The sequence below is a fragment of the Protopterus annectens genome, chromosome 8.part0 (genome assembly GCF_019279795.1).
Source record: "Protopterus annectens isolate FY-2018-M chromosome 8.part0, PAN1.0, whole genome shotgun sequence".
Classification (NCBI taxonomy): Eukaryota; Metazoa; Chordata; order Ceratodontiformes; family Protopteridae; genus Protopterus; species Protopterus annectens.
The window spans coordinates 125,109,096-125,129,436 of NC_056741.1; the positions used below are offsets into that span (position 1 = coordinate 125,109,096).

General features: G+C 39.2%; 1 protein-coding gene across 1 annotated transcript in view; it reads right to left on the reverse strand.

Moving 5' to 3' along the window:
• LOC122808672 (asialoglycoprotein receptor 1-like) overlaps positions 1–20,341 on the reverse strand; it is a 963,364-nt gene that overhangs the window by 248,203 nt on the left and 694,820 nt on the right. The gene's annotated exons all lie outside the window — the stretch shown is intronic.

The following is a 20,341-nucleotide window of genomic DNA, read 5'->3' on the forward strand; positions in this document are numbered from 1 at the left end:
CCAACAGACTTAAGTCTATGCTGCTGCTGCATAGACCTCAAGCAAGGACAAGAAGGGTATTTAGACCCTGTTTAACTTTTCATGGTCTGCATGAGGTGGAAATAGTAGAGTGCTACTTGGTTGATAGTGACACACTGCAGGAACTCTGCAGTCTCTGTCATCTCACCTAAGAGCAAGGGGAAACTGAGGGGAACCAATACCTATGGAGACCAATGTATGTGTAGCACTTAGAATATTAGCTACAGAAACCTTTCAGAGACTCACAGGGAACATGCTGGGGTTGTCATAGGCATCAGCATCCAGCAGCCTACACCAGTTCCCGAAAGCTATGCTGCAGCATGCTAGTGACTATATCTATATCTGTATATCTATATCTATCAATCTATCTATCTATCTATCTATCTATCTATCTATCTATCTATCTATCTATCTATTCTTTCCCCCTACCCCTGGACAGAACTATGAAGGATTTCTACTTAGTAGCACAGTTTTCCACTTTCCTGAAGTCCTGGACGCCAGAGATAGCACTCATATTAAGACCAATGCACCACTCAGGGAACAGGGAAGTGTCTCCATCAAAAGAAAGGGGTTCCACTCCCTTAACTGCCAGGCCATGTGTAATGCTACAGGAATCATCCTGAATGCGTATGCTGGCAAAACTGGCAGTTAACACGACTCACATATCTGGCACACCTCACAGCTCTACCAGAGGTTTTCAAGGGGTGATATCCCACAAGGCCATTTACTGGAGGATGCACTCAAATTATGGCCGATGATACCCACCAGAAATGCACACACATCTACAGAGGAACACTATAATGATGCACATGCTCCAACGAGAAATATGTGTTTGGACTGTTGAAGTAATGGTTTCATTGCCTAGATACATGGGGGGGCTCTCTAGTATGATCTCAATACCTGTGCCAAAATTATCATAATCTTTGCTATCCTACACAATATCATCCTGTGAAAACAGCTGCAGCAGAAACACCAAGGGCTAGGATCAAATGTTCCACCACTGATGGCAAGGTCACCACATTCACACATAATGAAGAGTCAAAGGTGGAAACCCCAGATGCTGTTGCTGTAGTTAGACATAGACATGCAAAATATGTCATCGCTCTGGCCAAAAGGCAAAGGATAGCGCACATGCTTACCACCTAATGGGTAAATTGTTCATCATATGCACATACACACAGTACAATTTATTCCAGACAACACTCACAACCTTTACTTCACCATGTAATATCTGTGTACTGCTAGCATCAGACACAGTCAACTCTGAATGTCAACAGTTGTAACTGCAGGACTATCAAGATAAGCACTGAAACTGTATTAGAAAAATAAATGTGCAAGAACATGAATGAATGTCAGATATGTGCCTAACTGGTACATTTAAATACAGCTAAGCAGAATGTGTGTAAGTTGCCAGCAGTGCCATCAATATCTGATATGACTGACATCTGTGATATATACTTATGCAGTCTACCAATTAAACTGGCCCATGCACCCCAAATACCCACTACAGAAAAAGCATTCTAAAAAGTGTACATAACCTAACACTCCCACAAGTGGAGCTATCAGCATGATTGAAAATAATCTCTTCCTCTTTCAGTTCCCTAGTTACACAGTTACCTGTCAGTGTAGAGTCTGCCCTCTGAGCACCCTGAAGATGCAAAGGAGGTATGAACTCCTTAGAATTTCTGCATACCAAAATTTTGACTTTGTGTATCAGATGTAAACATAGTGTAGCCTCTGCACCATTATTAGGTGCTAATGGGTTGTAACTGTGAATGATTACTCTGACTGAAGCAAAACACAGTAATGATGTACAGCATACTTTCTATTTCTAAGCACGAGTCCTTGTTGTATTTTTATTAAAATCTTTTCTGTTAATGTCTACTTTTAATTCTTTAAATTTTAATTTTTAATTTTTAATGTTGTAATTCTATAATTGCCGGAGCTTTTCTCCCCGGGCCTCTACTGAAAATGGAAATATATCCAGTTAGACTAGCCCGGTTAACAAATGTAAAATAAATAAAAATAAATAAAATAAATGATAGACACCCTTCAATGAAATTGGTGTGTCAGTAATGATACACTTACAAAGTGTGGAACTAACCACAGTGACCTTTTAAACCACACCAGACACCCCACACATGCATTTCATTGGCAGAACAACATAGTTTCCTCCCTTTGCTGAAAACTGTTTTCTGCCATGTATTTGTATCATAACTTGAAAGAAATATGAGAAAATATGCACTAGAGTTTGCATGTGTGATAGTAAAGCAGAAATAAGGGAATGATTTCCAGAATACAAAGAGAAGGCATATCTGCAGTTTTGAAAACATATTCATGTGTGATCACTCATTCCACTAAATATGTCATGTACACATTTTAAATCAACTGAGAATGTCCAACTGTATGAACTATTTATTACTGATTATGAAATGTTAATTGCTTGTATGTGCATTATTTGATTGCTATTGCAAAGCAGTGCCTGTGGCAAAAAGAGATAACCCACTGTAACTCTGTTATGTAAGTGCAGTAGTTTGATGGCTGAAATCCAGAGTTGTGTAATTGTTTAACCTTTGATTTTATCCTTTCTCTCTTTTTTTTTTCATGTGTGTGGTGCGTGGCATCGAGCAAACATGGTTAGATGCTTAAAAAGCAGAAATTTAATTTCAGTCACCTTATAGAGCACAAACATGCTTAATGGCATTGCATTGTGGTCAGCAACATAGATGATAATGACTGCAGAAATTCCACCTATCTCTGTGGCACAAGGTCTAACTACATTGAGAGAAAATAGAGAGAACAAAAGTAAAGCAGGTTTGGAGTCCTACAGTAGTTATTTTCACTGATGCAGGGTCAGAATGAGTATTCACACATGTAATATATGTTCACTATTGCCTTTTATATTTGTACGTTGCCTACCTGTGTGCAAAACACAGTTCACTACTTAAAGAAAAAAATAACAATTTAATGTGGTTCACCTTTCTCTGTGCAAACAGGCTCAGTTGTTAGACATGGCCATCAGCACTCTGGACAGTACTGAGTGTGGAAAGTAGAGTGGTGTGCTAACTTTCCCGTGTGGCACCAGAAGGAAGTGCAATGAGCTCATGATCAGAACACTGGTAAGGCAAGGTTCAAATACAGCATCCACCACTTTTTAAGTTAGGATGTTCCACTGCAATTTTACAGAAAACTTTGATTATAAAGGTAATAATACATAGCAATAGCTATGTAGAACAGGTTGAGTGACATAAAGGTATCAATGCTTGCATACACATGCATTTGTAGGTATCATATGTATTATGCGTGCAACTAGTTTCGCATGATGATGTGATAAAAATACAGCTGCATATTTGAGTTGGGCACAATAGCTTACTGACAATCATCTAAAATCATCTAAAAATAGAAGATATGAAATAAGACTTGGAGTGCCTTAATGTAAGAAAGTACGGATCTCTTTTTATTCATGTTGGTAGAAATGATCCCATCTGCAAGGATTCTCTGACTCTTATTTGGGAACTTACACTCCTCCTTGATAGTATAGCTTGTGCTGGTGTTAGGACATATTTTTTCACAAATCATATATAGAAAAGATAGTCTGGTCACCATGAATGAAAAGATTTTTGGGGTAAATACCTACATGGAAAAAAAGTGTCTCATTTTAAAAAATGGAAGTGTGTAGAACATCCAAGCCTAGTTTTGGGCACATGTGTTCAGACAAGATGGCATGCATTTGTCATGATTTGTCAAGATCAGGGAAGAGAATTTTTGCAGCAGATATTTTGCAACATTTGACAAACACTAGGCAGGATTTTTGCCAGATCGAAAATATAACAGTTCACAGATAGCAGGGTTTGATGCATCTCTGATGGCTCTTAATGCTAAGAGCATTACTGGAAAATTTGCTACATTCCCACAAGACCGATGTTGTTATTGTTTGTGAAACATGGTTAAAGAACAATGGCTGGAAACCAGTTCTGTCAGGGTATGAATGTTTTTACTGCAACAGTTATTCTAACAAAAAATCAGGTGGAAGTGTTATGATAGGCATTAAAGATAGCTATGAGACTTGTGATTATTACATGTTCAATGATAATACCAATACTATAGACTGTGTAACTGTGACATTAAAAACAACCCTGGAACATATAACAATTGTTGGAGTGTATAGACTACCGAAGTCAAGTGCTGATGACCTAGAGAAATGTATACAATTTTTGCATGAAACCCAGAAGGGAAGAATAATATTAGCTGGGGACTTATATTTAACTGAAACAGACTGGACTAATATTGATTCAATGACAATAGTAAGGAAATTATTTACAGCGTATGTTCAGGGACAACAGTTGCTTCAGATTGTAAAAAAAAAAAATACCAGGGAACGAAACATATTAGACATTGTCTGTGTTCCTAAAGAAATTACTCTTACTTCAAGTCAAGTTTAATCACCATTGATGTGCAGTGATCATAGGGTTATATAGGTTAAGTTGTTGCTAGTTAATTCTGCCAAACTGAAAATAAGCCAATGCACAGAAGATTAATTACAGATCATATGGAAGCAAAACAGTCACTATGTAAAACTAAATGGAGTTATGTGTTCAGTGGAAAAACTGCAGATGGAATGTGGAAAGTTTTGAAATGTAACTTAATTGAGTGCAAAAAAATGTTTATTATCAGGATCTAGGCATATGATGTCGGGGGTATATTTCTAAAAGAACAAGATACCTGATTAAGGCAAGAGACAAAAAATGTAAGAAATGAAAGAGAGAGCTAACTACAAATTTAAAAACTGAAATAAACAAGCTGGACAAACAAGATAAGCATAGTGTGAGACAAGATCAATAACATTTTGAAGAAAATGTATTGAGCATAATAGGAAACCTTTTTATAGATACATAAGATGTGGAAGCAGTAAAGACAAACTGCTAAACTGTGTGCATAAAGGTTTATTCTCAGACAGAACAGGTTATAACTATATTTACAAAATCTTATGCAAGACGGTTTGGCTCCACAAAGAGGGTGATAATTTGTCCTAGTGACATCCAGGTACCCCCATATACAGGAATAGGAACTAAAACCACAGTGAATCCATGCAGCAAAAAGAGTAAGACTAAGAAAACCAGAAGTGCACATAGTGAGCAAACACATGCTAAGGTATACTAAAGAAAAACGTTATGTAAGCACAAACGACAAAAAGAGATTTAATAAAATATAAAACAAATGGCCATGTGCTTTTATCCCTTCCAACATGGGACTTCATCAGAACCATTTGAAGCAAATAAAAAGAGTGTTTTATACAAAACAATTAAAACCATGTGACACACCACTCAATTAAAACATGCTCCTTAAAGCTATAAACCATCGTAGAAAAAATACACTTACAACAGCTAAGCATCAGTTAGAGCTACAAATTAAGCCTATGTAAGCAAAATTTATGAAGAAAATTGGCTAACACTGAAAGAAATAAAAATAAATTAAAAAAGAATTTGTATTGTATAATTCTGCAACTTTGATTTTTAAAATGGGTGCAATTGAAACATTTTCATTAATACCAGGAAGTATTATGGCTTTCAATCAAAGCTGACAAATGAGTTCCCTTGTCTCAATTTCATTCTCCCAATGACCACCCTTGTGTCTTTTTTAATAATGTCCACTATACAAAACATAAACTTAGTGCATAGGTTGCAAGTCAGTGTATGGTTATATAATGCATTGTTAATATTTTTGTTTTGAATTTCATAAACATGTTCATATATTCTTTTATGTAGCTGTCTTTCAGTCTTGCCAATGTAGAAAAAACTGCATCCCTGGCAAACTGGTATGTATACTAATCCACTGCTGTTCCAGTTTCTTACCTTCAAAATTATGCATTGTGGTGGACTACCTATTGTGATCAAACTATCTTGCAGGATAAACCTACAATATTTACAAGTCCCACAATGTGTGATCCCTTTACAGGTGCTACTATTAATTATTTTGGGATGGTCAACCAAATATTTTAGGTTGTGACCAGTTTTATAAATAATGGTGGGTTTCTCTCCCAAAATATGAATGATGTCCAAAAACCTCTGAACAACACCCAGTTTTTCAACACGGTCTCTTTAATATCACTGCCTCTTTCCCCAAAGTGAACTATCATTGAGTTTGTAAAAGACTTAGTAGCCCATTCCATTGTCATTGCTGCAAAACCTACTTCATCTCCCAGAAAGGGTGTATACTTTGTACCCCACCCATCCAAAACTTCCTTCCCTATTATAAAAAGAAAATTTTGGGGGTAGCCTCTATCCTGAAACATTTGTATAAGTTTACCAACTTTTAATTTAAAGACCAAAACATCTGAACTCATCCTGGCTGCACGTACAATTTGGTCCTTAAAATATTTTTCTTAGTATGTCTTGGATGGCAGGTGTTAAATTCCAAATAACTATTTGGAAATGTTGGTTTTCTAAACACTCTCAAACTAAAGCACCCACTGATAACATCCTTTAAAATAGTAATGTCCAGATAGTTAATAGAATCATAGGAATGTTTATTTGTAAACTTAAAATAAGGGCAAATACCATTAATAAATGTAACAAAACTTTCCTTCACTTGTCCCCTATCTTTCCACAGGATGAAAATATCATCCAGATATCAGAAATAATGGGTAAAAAATCTATTGGCAACAAGGTACCAATAGTGCTACCTCTGTGAAAAGCCAAGTTGTCCCTACACAAAAGTTGCTGTAGTCAAAATCCATTAGAATAAAACATTTTTTCTGTTCAAATTTGCAGTCTTAATTGCACATAGGTAAAAACACGTAAATAATGAAATAAAGGTGAAAACTTCAATCTGTAGATTAATAACAAGTATAACTCCGAGGTTCTCCCATCAATAAATATGTTTATTCCTCTGTCTGGTAGGTAAGCGCATACAAGTAAAATATAAAAAAACTAAATAAAAAGCTTAAAGCAACAGTGAATTGTTTATGTGTTTTTATATAAAACGAAGATGTCCCTTTAGTCAATTTGCATTAACTTTTGGATGTTTCCATTTGTTTAACAGTCTTTCATATGGGAAACAATTTCATATTATGGGAGAACCAGTTTGGTGTTTTAAATACATCAAGAAGTTAGAACCAATCTTTAATAGTTATGGGTAAATTAAAAAATATAGAAATTAACCTTATCATCCAGTCATTTAATTCAGTCCTTAACAATCAATTGTAAATATACATTCTTATTAAGAATTCATTAAATAAAATAAAATAAAATAAAAAGAACTTGGGGTTTGGGACTGCTGTCATGCAGGTTAGTGTGTGGGAGGGGAATACAAATGTGGGAGTAAGGTGATTGGGTAAAATGCGGAGATTTGAAAAACTCTGACCAGTAATGAAGAGGAGGGGAGTGTTTGGTGGTGTGGGTGGTGCCAAGGTATTGAAGGGTCATGGCAACCTATCAATACACCAATAGTGGACTTGGGAATGTCTGTGTAGGAGTGACTGGCCAATGAGAGAAGATGGGAGGTGTGGCTATGGCATTGTTTGGGAGAGGGCGTGTGTAAATGTATGTCAGTACTGAGTGATGATTGGTGGGTTGTGCATGGGTGGGGAGGGGCTATTTGGGCATGAATGTAGTTGATAGGAATAACTAGGTAGTGGCTGGGATAGGTAATTAGTTGAGTAGTGCTGGCCAATAGGGAGAGAGCATAGGATGTACGGGCATGGAGGGGGCGTGTGTGGTTGAATGATGTGCAAGTGGTGACAAAGTGGTATCAGGACAGGGTTAAATGGGCACGAAAGGCAGTCATTGGGTGGGGGGCCGAGGGTGGCTATTAAGGGAGTGTGGGTGGAGATAAAGTAGTATCAGTGGTGGGGTAACTTGCGTGTGAATTGTCCCCATTGGTTAGGAAGGATGGAAGTGGGTGGAGGGGCAATAGTGGAAGTTTCTGCGAGTTGTGTGCCGTAGACTTGTAGTTCATTTTGTAAGCATCGCTTGGTGCTAGTAATACTGTGTGATGGAAAAGCACCTATTAATAAAAGTATAACACACGAGTGGCTACAATAATAAATACTATATCATAAATCAAATAAATAGATCGATCATAGTAGAGCTGAAACAGTTAAATGGTAGTGGGGGTTCTTTTTACTTATATAAGAAGTAAAATAAGAATAAAAAGAAAACCACTACAATGCAATAAACTAAATCTTAATAAAACATAAAATGCATAGGCTACGAAAACATAGGACAACAGGACGAAGATGTAGAAATGGCTAGAATGTCCGTTGGCCTTTGTATTGGATAAGAATATGAAAGAAAAACAGTCTAATTCTTACATCAGCATATGGCCATGTAAATGTAAAGGGACCTTTTAATGAAACAAGGCTTGAATTTAGGCTAAATAAGATAATCATTTAAGGTTAGTTTTAAAAGGAAAGCGTATGGTGTATAAATCAACAAACAGACCCTATAACATAATTATATCCCTGGGCTATGGTCTGCCATGAGGATGCATTTTCTCTTTAGCTGTTCCAACTTACCTATCCAAGGAATTAGGCATGTAAACTGACGCTAATAAAGTAGAAATACCAGTCATAAAATACCAGTAACTGTAAATCATGGAATTTGTAAAAATAAATCTCTAAAAGAGATATCTGTTGACGGTAGTTCTGAAGTGGAGGATGAGAAAACTAACTTGGTTAGGAGGTCTGTGTGTGTGTGTGTTAGACTATCTATTAAACTAGGCATCAACTTGTAAACACATTGCTGAACTCAGTTAAACAAGCCACTTTGTCATAAGAAAAAGTTACTGCCATGCAATATTGTGACATTTTAAGCAAGTATGGGTATAAATGTAGCAGTTGCACAGAAACATTACATAGTGTCCACAATGGGCCTTGTTAGCAAAAGTCCTGCTGTTTGCCATTTGTAATGGAATATCCAAGAGTTGGCAAAAGCATTTTAGCAGGCAGACAATAAAATGAACCAAACTGCCATGTGACTCGGGGTCGTATTTGCTCCCGGGAATGCGCTTTCGCCTGGTTGGCTTCTTCAGACCTACCTGATCATGACAAAAACCTTCGTTGTCAAAGGATAGTTAGATAAAACTTGTTGGGAAAAGCATAAATGATATTTAAACAGTATAGAATAAAATAATCAATGAGAGTGAGTAATGCAACATAAAAATAAACACTAAAAAATGAAATGGAAATCATTAAAAGATAACCCAAACAAAACAAACGATGAAAAATAACCCCCAAAAAATTCCACATTGAGCCTTGTTTGAAATTGTCCTGAGGTCCGCTCAGAGAAATAAATATATTTATTGACGGAAGAACCTCATAGTTATACTTGTTATTAATCTATGGATTGAAGTTTTCATCTTTATTTCATTATTTACGTGTTTTTACCTATTTAAAATAAGGACTGTGAATTTGAACAGAAAAAAGGTTTTATTTTAACGGATTTTGGCTACAGCAACTTTTGTGTAGGGACAACTTGGCTTTTCACAGAGGTAGCACTATTGGTACCTTGTTGCCAATAGATGTTTTACCCTAGTTGAATACAAGCACCACGGTGCTCGCTGGTTTTGTGCATTAAGGCTTTAGGCCTGATTCACTGCCAAGAGGATCAAGTCCCTTTCATCTGCTTGCCTGCCTTCCAGGTATCACAAATAAAGGGTCCAATGTTCTTTATAACTTGAGTTAAAAATGCCTCTCTTCCCATGCCCAGCCAAGCAGGTTGGCATACACAGTGGCACATCTTGCACCCAAAGCCACTCCCTTCATCTGTCGAAAATATTCTTCTTCAAATGTAATAAAATTGTTGCATAAAATTACCTAAATAACTTCTGTTACGAAGTTAACTAATGTACTGCTCAAGGTTGTAAGCTGAAATATGGCTTCGTGAAACAGACTAAGCCTTCTCTATGTGAAATTGATGTAAACAAATCCATCACATCTATGGTGGAAAAACTACAAGTGGGGCTATAAAATTGCTGCTTGATCTTAGTTAAAAAAATCCTAGGAATCTTTTAATAAATAATCAATCAGTGGCAAAACATTCTTAAGTAATCTATCAAAAAAGACTCCCAGGGGTAAGTAGAACTGTTTTGAGTGGCCACAATAAGACAATATAGTGGATTGTAAATATTCTTATGTACTTTGGGAACACCAAAGATAATTGGAATAAGGGTGTTTGTTTACCAAAAATCTATACATTCCTTCATTAACAGCACCTTGGAAAAGTGAATCTTGTAGAAACAGTTGTATTTTCCTATGAACAACTGAAATCTCATTTCTAGATACCACTTCACATTTACTAGTGTCATTCAAAAGAGTGGAGATCTGATTACCATAGGTAGTCCTTTGTGCTATCTCTATCCCACCCCTTTATATAATCTGTAAAGACTCATTAGTCCTCATATACAGTAATCAAATTAGATTATAGTGAAAAACAACTGTACAAACTCAAGTCACACCATTCTGATGTCATACCTTTCTGATAACAAACCGAATGCTTTTCAACACAGGGAAGTAAGCCAACCACCGTGGCTTGGCCTGTCACCTGTGTATGTCATTATTTGTCCCGGTCCCCTTCAATAACACACATCAAACCAAATTTGACGACCTTTATTAGATTTCCATAACATAGCTTTGATCACCAACTTTATTAATTACAACTATTCATGATATAATTGATTCTAAATACAGCACAACATCCTTGCAATGTTAATCAGGGCAGCGTACCTACTCACCCTGCCCCAGTAAGCAGTGTCCATACCTCTACTCACTTACTTTACTTATGAAGCAGCATCCCATCTCACTTCAATGTTAATCAGGGCAGCATACCTACTCACCCTGCCCAACAAGCAGGGTCCATACCTCTGCTCCGTTACTTTACTTATGAAGCAGTGTCCCATCTCACTTCATACACCATTCATTGTAATGTTAATCAGAATCAGGGCAGTGTACCTACTCACCCTGCCCAACAAGAAAGGTATCAAGTCTCACACCCAAGACCCTGCTAACTGTAGCATATCACCTTAGCCCCCCACTACCCAGTTCTATATGTGCAACTCCATTACCATAGGGAATAGTCTAACTCCAAAACTTTAATGTCCTAACCTTAGATGGCAGAAATCCAGCACCCTTTGACCTAGTGCTTGAAAACTCACCTATGCTCAGCAATGAAATACTCTACATGCCAAGCCATAAACACCCCCAACTCACTCATTACCAAACCATTCTTAACCCCTGTTTGTCCCTAGCCTTTCCCCTAAAAAGCTCTTTCCATGTTACCTATACCACTTGTATCCTACAGCTGCCTTATCCTGAAACCAGGCTTCCTTATACATTCTAACTCCCCTATAACAATGCACCCAGTTTCTAAAACTACCCCAACGCAGCCACCTACCATGCTTCCTAAAACCTTATCTACAAAATTCACCCAAACCCCAAATGAAATTATCCTTGTGCTATTCTGTAAAACCTTAATCTGGTATGTAACATTAACACTACCTACTCAAGAGACAAATTTTTCACCCAAAGATGCCACCCATTAGGAACAAATGCCAGCATCATGTCAAACACCTCCTTGGCCCTTCCCCCACATACGCTTCAAACAACTGGATGAGTGAATACGACCAACCAAGGTTCCAATAAAGCAAGGATTGAACTTCACTGGCTTGCAGGAGCCGTAGAGCTGTAGCCTAATAAGTTCCTGTGCTCCTATGAACATTGTGACCCTACACATCCCGTGGGATCCCCACATTCCCCATAAACCATCCCTGACAGTTTTACCCTTTGGCCCCCTTACCCAACTCTTCCTTACTTGCCCCCTATACCAATGCAATAATCAGCTCCCACTAATTACACACAGAGCTCAAACATGCCTTACTAGGATGATTACTCAGACCCTCCTTGTGCCCCATTCAAGTAGCAAGAATGTCCATCCTATCAAAACATCACCTTTCAAATCCCCTTTTTAAGCCACTGCATGATGCCGTCTGCACCCCAGCAATCTGCAAAGAAAGAAACAATGATAAATTCTATGTGCACACATACCATGATTACTTAACATGGAGGCACTGACCAGGAACCGTGCCACCCCATCAAACCCTTACCTATGGCCAGTGGCCATGCTCCCTTTTACTATTGAACGTAAGTGCCCAAAAGCAGGAACAATGTTAATCTAACATACTAATAATTAATAGAACAAATTGTACAATCCATTAACCCTGATATAAAAATTCAAAATGCCTGTCCTTCTCTGACTAGTTGTATAAAATCCTCTACCAAAACTCAACAACTTTGAAATCCACTTACTCCCATCAGTAATTGTTGCCCACTTGTGTTCCCCTTGTGTAACCTCCTCCCTCGCCAGTGCTTCCATCATCTGCGAATTTACTGTATCGCCACAACTGGTACTCGGCACACCACTATCTACATAGAAAAGGACAAAATTAAACCCTCTAATAGTAACGAGCAGGATCCACCTTATACCCACCTATTCCAAATTACAGCCGCAGCGTTCCAAGACCTCATCTGCAAAAAAGAAAAAGACATGTAAAACATCCAAAATACATCACACATTCTAAGGTATCTTCAAGGACAACCTATCCTGCCACCCCGGGGAGAAATGTACCACCACCACTCCCATCTATGACAAAGCAACCATAACTAAAGCTATGCGTCCAATGACCCTATCAAATAGCCCAGGTAAATTTAATTACCAGTCGAGTATGTTAAAACTAAACTCCACACATGAAAGGACCTATCAATATCCACAACCCGGGTAACCTTGCGATTCCAGACCACATCAGTTAGAGCCCTGTATAAGCCAAGCTAACTTATATTGTAAAGCCCTCTGCCTAGCTCTTAACCTTCCATCCCAAAATGAGGCACACTAACCAACATAATATAGAAGCAGAAGTAAGAAAAGTTCCAATATTTTACATACAAGATACATTGGTTCCTGCCTTTATGTTGTGTATTTCCTACAACAAAGATCTAACAAAACAGCAGCTGTACGTCAAAATCAGGATAGTATGGTATCCAGCACACAACAAATAACAGCTCTACACAGACAGAAGGCAAAACTTTTCTATGTTTGTGATTCTCTAGTTTCCTGTTAAACATTCATGGCATGGCCTCCACATTTGTCATAAATACAGACTAGGATGTTTGCAATAATCTGCGAATGACCACTGCTGTTTAATTTAAATATGCAGTTACTGCAAAATGAATGCAAGTGGAAACCTCTACAAGCAAAATAAATGTTATACTGCATTTCTGTTCATTGATACATGCCCATCCATCATCAGTACTTCCCAGCCTTCCCCCTCAACAGTTAATGTTACCTGCAGATGCGTGAGACCAACCACTACCTGTGGGTGCCTCACAGCCTGCAAAAATAACCTATACCGAGACATATCCCTCGGACACTGCAAAGACTCAACAGAAGCACAAGGACTAGGCACCATACATCCCTGCGGCCATCTGCACCCTCAACTCCCAAAAGTCTCCTACATCCCAACGATTTCACAAATGGAGACAAGCAGCATACATGATGCACTGACAGCACCCAAAATACTCCAAAAGGAACATCTCTGACACTACCCAGCCTTGCTCCTATAGGCCTAGAAAGGAGCAAACAAATGCACTTTTTTTTTTGCGACCTACAATGGATCGCACAGCTCAACTACCATCATAGTGCCCAAACTCTCGGAGAAAGCATAAGGACAAGGCCATGCATCCCAGTGGGAAAAAAAACCCTAACAAATAATTTATTTTATTTATTTATTTTTTAATATAAAATATTGCTCTTCGAAACTCAGAAGGTAGATAAACAATAAGCTCTGCACAACCTGAATCCCTCAAAGGGTACGAAGCCAAAACTGAAATGCCTTTCACACTCTAAAGGGACAAGCATGTGAGCCAGCAATAGAGACAGCTGAGAGGCACAACATACCACAAAGTTGTTCTTAGGCCATTCCACCCCAACCGTGCATGGCCAGCAATGATCACTCACTGGAGCCTCATGGTGCGAAAACCCCCCACAACGAGACACACTGCTCAGATGAATGCTGGAAGGACATCAGCCCCCGCGCCACAGGAAAGCATCCATCAGAACACAGACTCAGACAAACCCTGCATATCCACCAACTCTGGTCAAACTGCCTTTCACTTAGTCTTTGCACATTGGAACGAAATGCACCCGCACAGACTGCACCTCCATCACCAGGGACCCGCCGCTACATACACTACTGCCACCTCTCAGATTGTGTTTCGTGCACATTCATCCACTATTCTGCTTCCCTGTAATCATTCCCAGCACCACAATCAAGACATCATGGGAGGCATACAAATTGTCCCTGAAGATGTAAGAGACTTAAAGCTCCTTAGCAGTTACAGCAATGTGCAAGTTTTACCAATGCACTCTGGCTGGTTAGCCAGACTCTAGTAGCTGTAGAGATAGTTTATCCCTGTTTCAGACTCATTACTGTAGTATAACTGGAGAATTTAGCATCAGTTTAAATCATCAGCTGACAAACAGACTAAAGAAGCTATGCCGATCTGATAAAAGGACCTATGTACTGTCGAGAGGCACACCACGAAGAAACTGACACATAAAGGATAAACCTGAAAAACAGATTTAAGCCTAACTCACCAACACAAAAAGGAATCCCTAACCTTTCCCACTAATATTCTGGCTAAATATCTGTGATCACCATTTTTTTTTTTTTTATTTTTACCTATAAACCTTACTGTGCATGCGCAGTAGCAACTCCCTCCCCCAGTGAAACTCAGCCTGCGAAATGACAATCGTGACTCCCTCCATCCTCCAGCAAAGCAGAAACAGCCCACAAACAACTCCCAATCCTTACCTTTATTTATTTATTTATTTCCACTTCAACCACTGCCATCCCGATGCCTCCTCACATCAGGGAAGCCGCAGCCACCACAAGGCAGACGAGAAAGCACCTCAAATATCAACGGGAATTTATTTATTTTTTAATATTACAACACTGCAGTCCACCAACTATGTGAAAAAGTAACAAGCAACCCAAGAGGCACAAAACAAACTGGCCATCACAACACAACCAAGACACCAGTCTCTGTACTCCATTCTACAAACTGTGTGTGCATAAAACCTTTGAAATGGCCACTGAACATGTCCTCCACTGTGCAGGATCCCCATCACTGCTGCAAGACAGCAATCCAAACCCCCCTGAACAACTGATCCTGCTACAAGCCTCCACTCTTCCTTTCCTTTAATGCAACCAAAGCCAAGTCATCTTGCCCTACCCCAACGTACCTTCCCTCATCATTTTAATATATAAATACTACTCACATTCTCCAAGCACACTTCTCTTATCCCAGGCCTACCTGTCCACCAAGATACCTATCGGTCGTCTGGGAGACAAACTTGCAGATAGCAAGTTCACGCCAAAATGTGATTGCTTAACCCAACTACACTAGACTAAACCTCTTACGTCCCTCCCCATCATTATCTCATTTCCTCCCAACCATCCCTGCCTCCACTTAACCCTTTCACTTCCACAACCCACTTAAGTCCCCCTAATATTAACCTAACCCCCAACATGAAGATGTCCCGGGACAACTTAGTTTGTTGTCAAACTTCATTTAGTGACTTTGATCCTCAGATCATCCCAGTGATTTCCCAGAAAATCACACATTTTATGAGGAACACACCAAAAATATGAGGCAAAAATCTATGTGGACAGTTGAGAGGTATACATGGAACTGCACTACAGGGCATACCTCTCAACCTCTTATACCAAGAAATCTGGAGAAAGCCATCAGTAATTGGATGAGGAAAGGGGCCAAAGCAAGAGACACTTTTTAAATATTACACCTACAAACTTAGAAAATTGAGAGGACACTGACTTTGCAGAAAGCAACTTAGTTGCCACCCCCCCCAAAGGCATAGTACGCATTATAAGTCTAGCATATCTCTCAACCTCTTAGAGGAGTAAATCTGAACAAAGCCATCAATAATGGGGTGGGAAAGGGGCCTGAACTAGGAACCCTTTATAAATATTGCTCTTATACGCTTACAATATTGAGAGGATACCAGCTTTGCAGAAAGCAGCTTTGCTGCCATGCTCCCAAGGAACAGTACACATCAAAAGTCTAACAGACCTCTCAACCTCTTAGGGCAGGAAATCTGGACAAAGCTATCAATAATGGGGTGGAGAACGGGGCCAAAACTAGGGACACTTTTTTTAAATATTGAACCTACAATACTTCTCCAGCTCTGGTTGTGCACTTTGTGGTTCTGTTTTGTACTTACACATTTTGTTGATGTGTGTGTCTTTTTGCTTTGTTGAGTGTGTGTATTGTCCTGTTGTCTGCAGATGTGGTGTCCATGGAGTTCCCTGATGTCCCTGATGTGAGTTTTGTGCTTTGATCTTGTAACTTGAAGTAGGCCTTCAGTGGCGAGTACACCATAAGTGTAGCAGACCTCTCAACCTCTTAGAGCAAGACATCTGGACAAAGGCATAAATAATGAGGGGAAAAGATCCAGAATGTGTAACTGTTGAAATCTTTGCTCTGACAAACTTAAAAAATTGATAGAACCAGAAATTCACAGCAAAGTAATATCCATTCTGTGTTCAACATTCAGCTCCCCTTCAGTTTATCTAGCTACACTGTTGCCTTTTCATGTAGAAGGTTGTGTAGTTTCCAGGCTTTCAACATGGTGAAGATGCAAATAAGGTTAGAACTCATTAGAACTGCTGAATCCCAGAAAGGTGGCTCCCTGTATGGAAAGTCACATCATGTAAGCACTCCCTCAGTGTTTGTGTCATTTTGTGTTCTTGGGATGGCAACTGTGCTTGTTTACATCATGTGAGTGCTACAGGTTAGAGGGATGGCAACTGTAATTGCTTACATCAGGTGGGTGTGTCAGGTCAGAGGGATGGCAACTGTGATTGCTTATTTCAGGTGGGTGTGTCAGGTTAGACTTACAAAGTCTTACATTTAGGTCTGTCAGGTTTGGAAATGCAAGGAAGCAGTGCACAATAGGATTCTGTTTCATTAACATCCAACCTTGTCTTCATTTGTCGCAAATCGTATTTTCTCTGACAGGTTTGTAATATTATTTATTGTAAAAGAAAACAAAAGAAATAAAAAAGGAGAAATATTTTAAATGAGAAAAAACAATCTATGACATATACACAGTAGAAAATGTTAGTACACATAAGATATGTCTACATAGATCTGCATTTTAACAATCACTCCAATGCACCTTCCAAAGAACAGGACGGGTGCCTTATGCTCTTTGCCACACAAACAGCTTTGCATCAAAAAACTGTTGTCATTCTTCACACAGCCAGCTACAACAGAATGTACACTGATATCAAACCATAGAACTGTTATTTTCACACATGTGTTATTGTATTTTGATGTAAGTGCACTTAGTGAGCACACAACCTGTTATGCTTATCGCTGGCATATTTACAGCTCTGTCTTACCTGTTCATTCTTCCTGGTCATCCATCATTTATCTGCCCAGTACCCTAAGATATGCAGTTTGTAAGCCATGCTATATCATTGGCCTTAAAATGTGTGAGGTTATTAACTGGCAATAATATGATATGCATTTGCCAACAAATGAAGACCAGGTTGGATGGTACAAACAAGTACAGACTGCTCTTTGGGGGGTAACAAAGGTGAGTTACTCTTATACCACATGCAATGGTACAACTGTTCCTCTGAGGGGGAAAATAAATCTGAGTTACTGTTATGTCACATACAAGAACAGGCTGTTGTTTAGCTGCAAGCAAAGGGGATTTGCTGTTATGCCACAAAGAAGGATAGTCTGCTGTTGTTACTCTTCTTGTTCTGCATCCTGCCTGTTGTTTGATCATGTGAGGGTTGTGAAGTCAGAAACTGCAATGTGTGTCATTACTGTCTAACTTCACTCTTCAATGATTGTCCAGTACAAATGTATGGTGCTAAACTGAGAGCATTCAGTGATCATTAGTAATTTTAAGAGGTATGACTGTGTGAATCTTTGATGGCCAAGAGCTACTATTTACTAATGGACACATATAAGTCCAATAAGTCTTTGCTGTCATGTTACAGTAATGTTTATACAAATCTCCCACCTTTTACCTGCTTACTGTAACAGCTGATGAAATCCAAGGACATGCCATAATATTATTAAACATTACACTCAGGTTCAGGACTTATTGTAAATGCAGCAGTTGCCACAGTGTTAGTCCAGGCCTGACTCTGTCTGATGCAAGCGGTACACACACAATACATGGGGAGGTAAAGGTTGTGTGAGTTGCCTGGCATTAATGTTGCTATATGTATGTACATAGGAGGAAGGTTTTATGCCCCTAGGTGGTGAGTGAGTGTGCTATGTGTTGTCTCTTAGCCAATGCAATAGCACACTGAGCATGCCTATGTCTGCCTACATCCACAGCAGCTGGGGGTCCCCCTCTGATTCCTCATCTCATCCAACTATAGCTGTGGTGACCTTGGCATTGGTGGTGGGATGTGTGCCTCTCCCCCTTGCTGAACCTGCTGCAGCTCTTCCCTCAGGATTATGTTGTGTAGCATGGCACATACTGTGAAGATTTCTGTACGTCTGTAGATTGTACTGCAGGGCTCCCACAGATGTATTTAGATTCTGGAACTGTCACTTCAGCAGGCAAAATACGTTCTGTATGACATTTCTGGTATGAGCATATGCATAATTATGACAGTCTTCCATGAGTGTCATCAGCCACGGTTCCAGTGCATAGCCTGCATCCCCCAGTAGATGGCCCTGTGGGATATTCCTCCTAGCAAACATCTGGTACAGTTGGGAGGTGTGCCAGATATGTGAGTCATGGTAACTGCCAGGGTTGCCAGCACACATGTTCAACATGATTGCCTTGGCACTACACATGGCTTGCCAACTGATAGAGTAGTAGCCCTTTCTGTTAATGTACAGCCTACCCTGCTCCCCATGTGGTGCCTTCATTTCTACAAGAGTGCAATCTATGGCACCCAGTACTGCAAGGTAGTGTGCTACCTGCTACAACTGTTGCATTTTTCTGTCCCTTTCCTCAGAACTATGGGGAAATATATGTGCTCACTGGCATGTTGGAGCATAGCATCCAAGAATAGGTGGAAGATGCTGGATGTTGATGCCTATGACACCCCCAGCATGTCCCCTGTTGGTCTTTGGAAGGTATCTGTAGCTAATATTTTAAGGGCTACACACCCCTTAATCTCCACTGGGATGATGAGTTCCCCACAGTTGGCTCTCTCTCTGAGTTGAGGACATCAGGTATCACAGAGTTCCTGTATTATGTCTCTGTCCAGCCTGTAGCATGCTACAATTTCCACATCATGTAGGTTATGATAAGTTAAACATGGCATGACAACTCTTCTCCTTATTGACCTAGACCTATTGGTATCTGGAATATCATTGGCTTTAGCCTCTTGCACATACAAATGGATTAAAGCAGCCATGTCTGAACTCCACAAGTTTTAAAAATTGCAGGAGACAACAGCATAAAATCTACATGGATGCTTTATAGCTTGTTGAATAGCTCCACTGTGTTGGATTGGTTGATCAGCATGCAATTCAGCTGTCTATGCTATCATTCACATGTTTGAAACACAGACAAAGACAGGTGCAATCCATTAATAATATACACCATTATAAAAACAAATGTGTAGCTAGCCAAAATGATGGTGAGGAGAGTTGTATATGTTTGGAAGACTGCAAAAATCATTTTTCTTCAGGATATTTCTGTACAGAGGTGTACTGAACTTCATCAGGTATTCTCCCCTTTTGTCACCTACATACTGCATATGCTGGAATGCATTTAAGAATGGTGTGACGCAAAGGCTTTTACACTTTTATCTGTATGCATTAGTTAGAAGTCTACTGATGTCATGGGCCTGTCTGTCAAACAATTTCAGAGGTACAAATGATTGACAATACATGAAAATGGAATTCTGTTTGATAAAAATGTACAAATGTATCAGGGACAGGTTCTTTGATAGCACTTTGAGCATTTGGAAGACATTTTGTTAGCAAAATGGGTAATTTGCCTGTTCTTGTTTGGGAATAGTATGAGTTACTGTTATGGCACAAACAAGAATGGACTGTTCCTTTTGGGGGTCAATGGTGACTTTACTGTTCTAGCACAAACAAGAATATGTTGCTCTTGTTACTCTGTTTTGCATCCTGGCTGCTGTGACTATTTCACATCTCCATACTGCTTCATGTTTCTCCAGTGGGTAACACTGACTGGCTACCTTTTCTGCTTGATCTGGAAACCGTTCTTTTGTAGTTATGTGATACTTAAGTGTATTA